Raw genomic sequence first — 8,441 nt, forward strand, 5'->3', positions numbered from 1 at the left:
GAAAATCTGCTTGCTTTTGCACGGCTACGTTTTGTTAAATGGCCGCCATAGTCTGTGCGTTTTACATCGTCGTACGATTATCATCACATCTAATTTCTGACCCGAAATACACACGAACAAAATGAATCCTAAGCAAGAACGGCTTGAGCCAGTCCGAGGGACTTGCCGGTTAATTGGGATGTCCAAACGTTTATGTTGATGGACAGGTCGAGCAGACGATATACACGAAGGTGACACAAGTACGCAGCGCAGCGCTGCAAATGGAAACCCGGATGCAAATATGGTATCAAATTACCTTCTTCGGACACCTGTTAACCCACCGGCTTGAGGAGGCAGTCCGCACTTCTCATCCTTCCTTGCATAGGTAACGTTTGTTGCAGCGGGCGGCACGAAAAAGCTCCGATTCCGTCTGGAAATAAATAATTCTAGGGATCACCCAAACCCTGACGGCGCCATCTTGTAGAGGTGTGTACTGGAACATCCGGGACCTGCCACGGAACGTGCCACCTGGAGTCACGCGCGGGGGGTTACACCTGCTGACCGAGATATCATCTTACATGTTTTGTTTTCCTCGTAAATTTTGCCAATAAGCATATTTTATGCACTTCTAAATTTTGATTATGTGTAAGAGTCTGAATATTTACTTTACCAATAGATAAGAAGTACAAGTAGTCTATCAAAACAATACCAAAAAAATAAAAAAAATACTTCACTACTTCACTACAGAGGTGAGATAGGGTTCATGATCGGAAAAGTAACGGTCATATTTCGAAAATATGTTCGTTAACGACTGTCTAAATGTCATAAGGCTTGATACAGTATCAAAACATATGAATAGTGCTAAATACTGTATATGAATGGTACATGCGTGCAGAGAATATCACATAATCATACTCACTTTCGCCGTTTGGTTTCACCTGTTGTTTTTTTTAGCTCTCCAAATCCAAACGCCGCATGTGTGTTTGCTCGCGTTTTAAAGCCGTGTGACAATTACAACCTGTAAGTGCGAAATGATTCATGAGCGCAAATTTGCTTACACGCAAAGTACTCAGAGAACCACACAATAACGTGACGTCACGACGTCTAGCGGGTTACGTATGTGGCTAAATTTAGAGAAAAAGTAACTGCGTTCCAATTACAATTTAACGGCACATAATGGTTATTGACATTTCTATGCCTAAAGTACCACTCACGAGAACATCAACAGCTTTTTATATTGACATTTAAACACTTAAAAGCGCAAACAGGTCTACAAGAGACTATTGAAGAAGGTATGGAAAAAAATTGGTGGCGTTTGATATTTGACAACATTTGAAGGAAATAAAAACCAGAATGACATACTTCCTTGCCTTGTACACAAACCCGGTCAGCCTTCGAAATGCGTTGCCAGACACGCGCTACCTACCTGTCCTGTCTGATTTGAATGGCTGACTTGCCAGAAGCAGTGGTGTCTCTTTAAAACCAATGAAACAGTAAAGTTTTTGCTCAATTTGTTTGTTGTTATGTGAATTTACTGTCTTATTCCTGTCTAGATTTTTATGCCAGCCTGTGCCAGCTTTTGGCCCGGGCCACGACAATCTTCCCATACTACACACATACACACGCACGCGCGCACAGACAAACAGACACACACACACACCACCACCACCAACAACAACAACAAAAACTCCTATTTATAATGGTAATATAGTGCTAGCGTATGGAAACAGTATTCTCTTCACGACCCGAATTGTCAAATACAGTGTCCAGCGCACTAATCAAAGTACCGTACGTAAGTTTCACTTTCGCATATGTCTCGGATGTATTCCCCTTTGGAACATCCCACGCACGGGCCTCTCTCGGCCATTCTTCTACTAGCTAGCACTTCCAAAATAAGCACTTGAACTTAAAAGGTCAACAGCTATTGTACCGTGCCACAGTGCGCGCCCCCGCGTCTGTGGAAGCGGATAAGCGCTTCCCGCCATTGACGTCATAAACTCAGCGAGCAATCTCTGGCACATGACCGTGACTGACATGCTGATTGTGCTGAAAATAGATGCAAGCTACGTGTACATGAGTATTCGTCACGGGAGAAGATGATATTCGATTAAAAAAATACTGCATACTGTTAAATAAAATAAAAAAATAAAAAAACAAGGAGGTTTTATCTGATAAAAGCTCCTTGGTGAAAATGGACAATGATGTACAACGTTGGTTCCTACATTACACCTTGGTTTTCACATGATCTACTGTATGCTTTTGTCCATCGGAGTGTAACACGTTTTTTGTTGTTGTTTTACATGCATGGTGGGGCCCCTTGGAAATCAAGTTTTAAATATTCTAGGGGCCACCCACCCGTTTTGAGATGAACAAATAAATAGATGAAAAATTCAATACTGCACAAAGGCGATTCTACGTGTATCGGTTCCGAACCGAGACTCTGTACAGGACTGTGTTAGGGGACATTCCAAAGTAACAGAAATTAGGGGTGGGTACCGGACGGTGTGCCGGTACAAACCAGTTTTTCTTGTTTGGCCGGTCCGGACCTGATCCTCTGGATCTGCACTGTACCTGTGCCTGAATTTTCTGTACCGGTACTTCCCCCTAACAGGAATTGAAGTTTAAAAGCTCTACCGGAGGAATCATCACCGATTCTGCCAGATAGAAATTTCTACTACAAAACCACGAAATTCGCTTGTTTGTATGTTGGCAGTGCTAAGGCTTTCGACTGCGGCGCCAGCATAATTCTATTTGAGCTATTCCCCCGAGTCCTGCATCACATTCGGCCTCCAATGGATTGAAGCCATTCAAAACCTATCAGAGGACGCCATTTCTTTCGAAAATGCACCCCCCCCCCCCCAAAAAAAAGGCAACTTTATTTTTCCAAGATTGCCTAGTGCTAGCCTGGGTACAAGGAAAGTAGTTCCTTCCGGTCTTTATTATACACTATGTACAGTCGCTTCTAGCTCTGACATCTGACATTCATTATACACTATATACATGCACATTCGCTTCTCTACTATAGCAGAAGTGAACATAGGAGCGAACTACTACCCGGATGGTACCCAGGCTAAAGCTTAAGGTTGCCAACATTGTATCCTTTTCTTTCCAGGAATTAAATGCAAACTAACCCAATTATGAGAGCACCATGTTCATATCCTTTGCCTACCAACCTACTTGCGCAACCTTGGAATGTTAACATTCCAGGAAAGGAAGCCTCTTAAGATCCCGACGTCAATTCAAGGACACGGAATAAAATCAATACACAGACACTTAACGCGGCACAGGCCGTGACACGGTTGAGCGATCGTATGTACCATCCGCGGCATATATCTCCGTCGTACCCGTCACATAAAGGTTATTACACACATAACAGCTTGTCCGATCTCATACGTCAATTAGAGGACCCTCTAGTCTACAGTACAATGTGTCTGATAGTTTAAGGAACGGAAGATGTGTGACATACTCTCCCGATCGTATGTACCATCCGCGGCATATGTCTCCGTCGTACCCGTCACATAAAGGTTATTACACACATAACAGCTTGTCCGATCTCATTCGTCAATTAGAGGCCCCTACAGTCTCCAGTACAATGTGTCTGATAGTATAAGGAACGGAAGATGTGTGACATACTCTCCCGATCGTATGTACCATTCTCGACATATCTCTGTCGTACCCGTCACATAAAGTTTATTACACACATAACAGCTTGTCCGATCTCATACATCAATTAGAGGACCCGCCAGTCTCCAGTACAATGTGTCTGATAGTATAAGGAACGGAAGATGTGTGACATACTCTCCCGATCGTATGTACGTATGTACCATTCCCGGCATATATATATATCTCCGTCGTACCCGTCACATAGAGGTTATTACACACATAACAGCTTGTCCGATCTCATACATCAATTATAGGCCCCTGCAGTCTCCAGTACAATGTGTCTGATAGTATAAGGAACGGAAGATGTGTGACATACTCTCCCGATCATATGTACGTATGTACCATCCCCGGCATATATATCTCCGTCGTACACGTCAAATAGAGGTTATTACACACATAACAGCTTGTCCGATCTCATACATCAATTAGAGGACCCTCCAGTCTCCAGTACAATGTGTCTGATAGTATAAGGAACGGAAGATGTGTGACATACTCTCCCGATCGTATGTACGTATGTACCATTCCCGGCATATATATATATCTCCGTCGTACCCGTCACATAGAGGTTATTACACACATAACAGCTTGTCCGATCTCATACATCAATTAGAGGCCCCTCCAGTCTCCAGTACCATGTGTTTGATGCTGAGGACCGGAAGATGTATGTCATACTCTCCCGTCTCAGCCACGGTAACGAGCTGCGCCATCTCCCATTGACGTCATCGGAGGCACATGACTGGCCTCCATTCACTAAGGGGACGGGAAATTGCGCAGTCAAAGAGCGCAGCTAACGCGTTCATTAGGCATGGGGAAATTAACGTTGTGTTTCCGATTATGGTACTGAAAAAAAAGCAGGATTGGTGCGTAGGGGTTTTCTTTTGATTATCTTTTTTTTTTTTAAATTTTGACCAAACAATTCAGCAATGTTGAATTGCAGCAGATATTTTCGACATTTTATTGTAGTTATACGTGTACAAGCATTAGTTTATTGATAAACTGGTTTTATTGTTCTTATTATCAAATGTTCAATGCATCAAACAGAGTGTGAAATACATGAAGTCTGTGAAAAAACACAAAGCACTCTTTCATATCCTGCTTTCCGTTTCATCACTCATTTCAGACTGAAAGAAATGTTATGTCCTTTGCCAGCGATGCCCCCCCCCCCAAAAAAAAGACTATGGTCGGCAGGTTTTTGTTGGGATCGGTCAGGTTACAGGAATCCCCGTCTGTTTTCCATAGTAGGTCTTATAAGTCCGTCTCCAAACCGCGGGTGATCCATCCATCATACCGCACATCCCCTCCGAACCGAATGCGCTTGCCCTTAATCCTGTTCTCGTGACGTTCTTATCTTTCGGTGATTTCCAGGAATAGAACACACGTGACATCCATCACAAGTCACGTGAAATAAATAAATCAATAATCACATGACACCGATCTGTATATGTAAATGTATCTGTATCTACATAGCCGGTATATATTATAACAGCCCTTTAGCTTTGCAGGCACGCAGTGCGGCAGCAACTGATTGTATTACACTGAACAATGTGCCATGCACACCTAGCCTTGGCACATCTAGCCTCAAACGCTGTTTAAAGCTATTAAGTATTAGGATGCTCCTACGGTAAGTGGTGGCAAAAAAAGTGCAATACACGACAAATTGGGAGCACAGGTACCTCTATCATGTTCTTGTAATTCTGCGTTGACAGCTCTAGTACTCCAAAGCACGACTAGGTATTATCTCGTTCTTTTCTGAGCTGGTATTGATTACATACTACTACTTAGAAGTTGGCAGGTCCTTCAAGATAATAGTCATTTCGTACATCATTCTGGACATTTTTCGCATGTTTTCGAGTAGCATCTACTGCAATTCTGTTCTCATTTAGGCGACACTAGCACCCCTGTCATAGCAGTTCGTACACGAGGTTACACAGCTTGGTACCTACGGAATCTTTCCGTGATCACACGTCACTTCAGCTCGGGGGATACTCATCATTCAAGCCAATGTGAAATATCAGACGGGTAATCATATCTATCACGATGGCACGTTAGACGCTCTAATAAAGATGTCAGTCTATGCAGGCAGATTGATTAATGTATCTATTCTTCGATATTTTTTTCATCAAGGGACCGGGCAGTTTCCAAAGGGCAAAGGGAGTGAACACAATTCTATATAACACACAGAGAAATACTGTAAAGGATAAACAAAAACCCAACTGAAGTACAAGACAGGGGTCAAATGACCCCTCTAACAGGGTACGATAAAAGTTAATGAAAGAAAAAAGACATATCAAGTTCTGAAATACAATGAAATGATCATAGCATAGAGAATAATGAAAAATCAAATCATGCGTGTGTGGGAAGGGGGTTAGCAACTCATCATTATAAGACTCCGTTTGCCACACGAATAAGTATTTGTGCCTTTTGCAGCGGAAGAAGTGACACCTTATTCCTCTCATTTGAAGAATGCCATCCAAGTACTACCAGGGCATTGACGTCTTAGCAGAGGTGATTGATTGATTGATTTACTGATTGATTTATTGATTGAACCGACAGATCTGTGAAGACTGTCTTCGGTAGCCTGGCAATACATTTCGTACTTGAAATGCGCAGCATATCGTACTGAATACCACATCACAACCTTCAGCACTAAGGACAGGTCATCTCCAGGAACCTCAAGACAGCCTAGTAGTGGTGCGATATTCTGATTGCTGTTTTCTCTTGTTGCCATAAAGGGGAAACAGGATACAACGCATAATGCATATGAAATGATAATGTGAAATTTAGTGCTCTGCATTCTCGAATAACATGCATTCTTTCATGCTACGTCCAAAGCCAAGGTTTCACTACCACCGGGTCTCACTGCATTATGCTTGTTTATGTAAGGGCAGCTTTAACGTTATAAAGGGACGAACATGCACAATAGATAAAATCAGTATGTGTAACCTAAATTTGGCCCGCCAGATTTAACGATCGTTTTTTATTCCCCTTTTAAATTGAATACATGTACATGTCATATAATTCAGTTATGTGACTGCGTGCATGGCGTAGCCTAGCGGCACACACATGAACTTCACTAGTAAGCTTGCTATAATGTTTAGCTTGCAGAGCAGGTCATCGTCAAACGAAGGGTGGGACTAAAGATGTTCTCCTCTAACCTGCAACACAGCTCCTCCACACAGACAGGCACCGAAATCAAATCAAACTGCCAAAGGTAATTTTGTTTCGTTTGAACCATTGTTGCATGAAAGCTGTCAGTACCGTCAGTAGCTTTCAGTGCTGTCAATAACTTACGAATAAATTCTTAAAGCTCAAGAATGATATATTTGGTTAGTCTTTCCAGAGCCCGACAAAAAACAATTACCTCCTAACGTCATATGTATTGACACATAATCGTTAAAAGATTAAAATCTATAAGTTTTAAAGTGCATGCAATGATAAAAAGCCCTGGTACTCGAAAGAAAACGTTGCGACATACGTTTTCCTATGATTGTGCCATAAATGAGCCCGTTGAAATGTCAAAGCATCAAATTCCAATTTCATCACAACTCAATATACAGCCTATAATTTTTTCATATTACGTTGTTAAGATTTGCATCAAAATTTGTCTTTCACGTTGCTAGCCATGAGACGTTGCTCGTCACTTCTCTGGTAAATCTGGGCTAATTGTAATCAATATTACAAAAGATATAATGACATGCTTTGATACCCAGATGATATGGCCATGGCACATATCATTAGTGACGATTGGTCGTGGCTGCGCACGAGTTCCTAACGCGTAGCAACCGATCTGAGAGTCCCAGATTATAGCCGTTACAAGTGAATGTCAATAAGGTAGGGAAGGCACACTTCCATAATTGTTACACCACTGGAACGGACGGTTCTTGTTCATTCTGAGAGAAGAAAATAGCCAGTACACCTGCTTCTTAATTGTGTACAAGAAAATGGCATCGGCGAGTTGAGAGCGCCTCCTAGAACATTTCTATGAAAATATGTGAATAAGATAAAGATTTAATAAATGCTGCATGAATCAATAATAAAGTAATTTGCAACGGTTATCCAACTCAGAACAGGAAGAGAAAGTAACAATTTATCCTATTTCTGTCGAGGTCACTTGAGGGCAAATACGGAATGGTGGTTCTCCCGTTTTGGTTGAAAAGAGAAAAAATGCTTTTCAATTTTGTTGTTTACTTATCCTGCAGTTTATTCCAAAATGTTACATTTTACAACTGTTCTCCACGTATATACATCTTTATCAAATTTTATTCTATTTCACCATATCCAATGTCAGAAGTCTTCCCCAATTTCACACTGCCTTTCTCGACCAATACCATTGTGCTTACGTCAGCGGCATTAACCAACGCAAATTGTCACATACCAATTACCATATCCAAACGTACCAATCTTGTTGTCATCATGCTAACGTGCATGTTGTGTTTTAATCTCGGGCAGCGAAAGATCACAGGAAGGACCACGGATCCCTACTAACGTCCTCACTCTTATCTCTGTCACACGGAACAGCCAGGTGAGCACCCTACATACCTAGCCTCCGGTTTGTTTGTTTGTTTGTTTGTTTGTTTAGTGTGAATGGTACAGTTTGTTTGTTGAATGGTACAGTCCCATTCGGACATGTCTTTCCTACAAGTACGTATGTATGGGCAGTTTTCTAATAACTAACGGGTTTCTAGCAGTCTCGCGTGTAGTCCTGAGGTTAGCGACCCTGTCTCTGCACCAAGTGGTTGGGAGTTCGAATTCATGCTATAGTGTCGCTCACCCGACATACACGCTACCGAAAAGGGTCG

General features: G+C 42.0%; 2 protein-coding genes across 9 annotated transcripts in view; one reads left to right on the forward strand and one right to left on the reverse strand.

Moving 5' to 3' along the window:
* Positions 1-507, reverse strand: part of LOC118413209 (MAP kinase-activating death domain protein-like) — a 69,877-nt gene extending 69,370 nt beyond the window's left edge. For 4 of the 7 annotated variants that reach the window (XM_035816427.1, XM_035816432.1, XM_035816431.1 and 1 more), the window contains exon 1: positions 296-506. The gene's annotated coding sequence lies outside the window, so the exon portion shown is untranslated. Of the gene's footprint in view, positions 1-295 lie in introns of all 7 variants that reach the window. The other 3 variants (XM_035816429.1, XM_035816430.1, XM_035816426.1) reach the window with 1 other exon arrangement.
* A 5,439-nt stretch (positions 508-5,946) lies between these two features.
* Positions 5,947-8,441, forward strand: part of LOC118413217 — a 23,250-nt gene continuing 20,755 nt past the window's right edge. The window contains exons 1-4 of one of the 2 annotated variants that reach the window (XM_035816440.1): positions 5,947-6,147; positions 6,253-6,333; positions 6,741-6,853; positions 8,092-8,164. The gene's annotated coding sequence lies outside the window, so the exon portion shown is untranslated. Of the gene's footprint in view, positions 6,148-6,252; positions 6,334-6,740; positions 6,854-7,612; positions 8,165-8,441 lie in introns of those variants that run through there. The other variant, XM_035816441.1, reaches the window with a different exon arrangement.

This window comes from Branchiostoma floridae, chromosome 4 (genome assembly GCF_000003815.2).
Source record: "Branchiostoma floridae strain S238N-H82 chromosome 4, Bfl_VNyyK, whole genome shotgun sequence".
Classification (NCBI taxonomy): Eukaryota; Metazoa; Chordata; class Leptocardii; order Amphioxiformes; family Branchiostomatidae; genus Branchiostoma; species Branchiostoma floridae.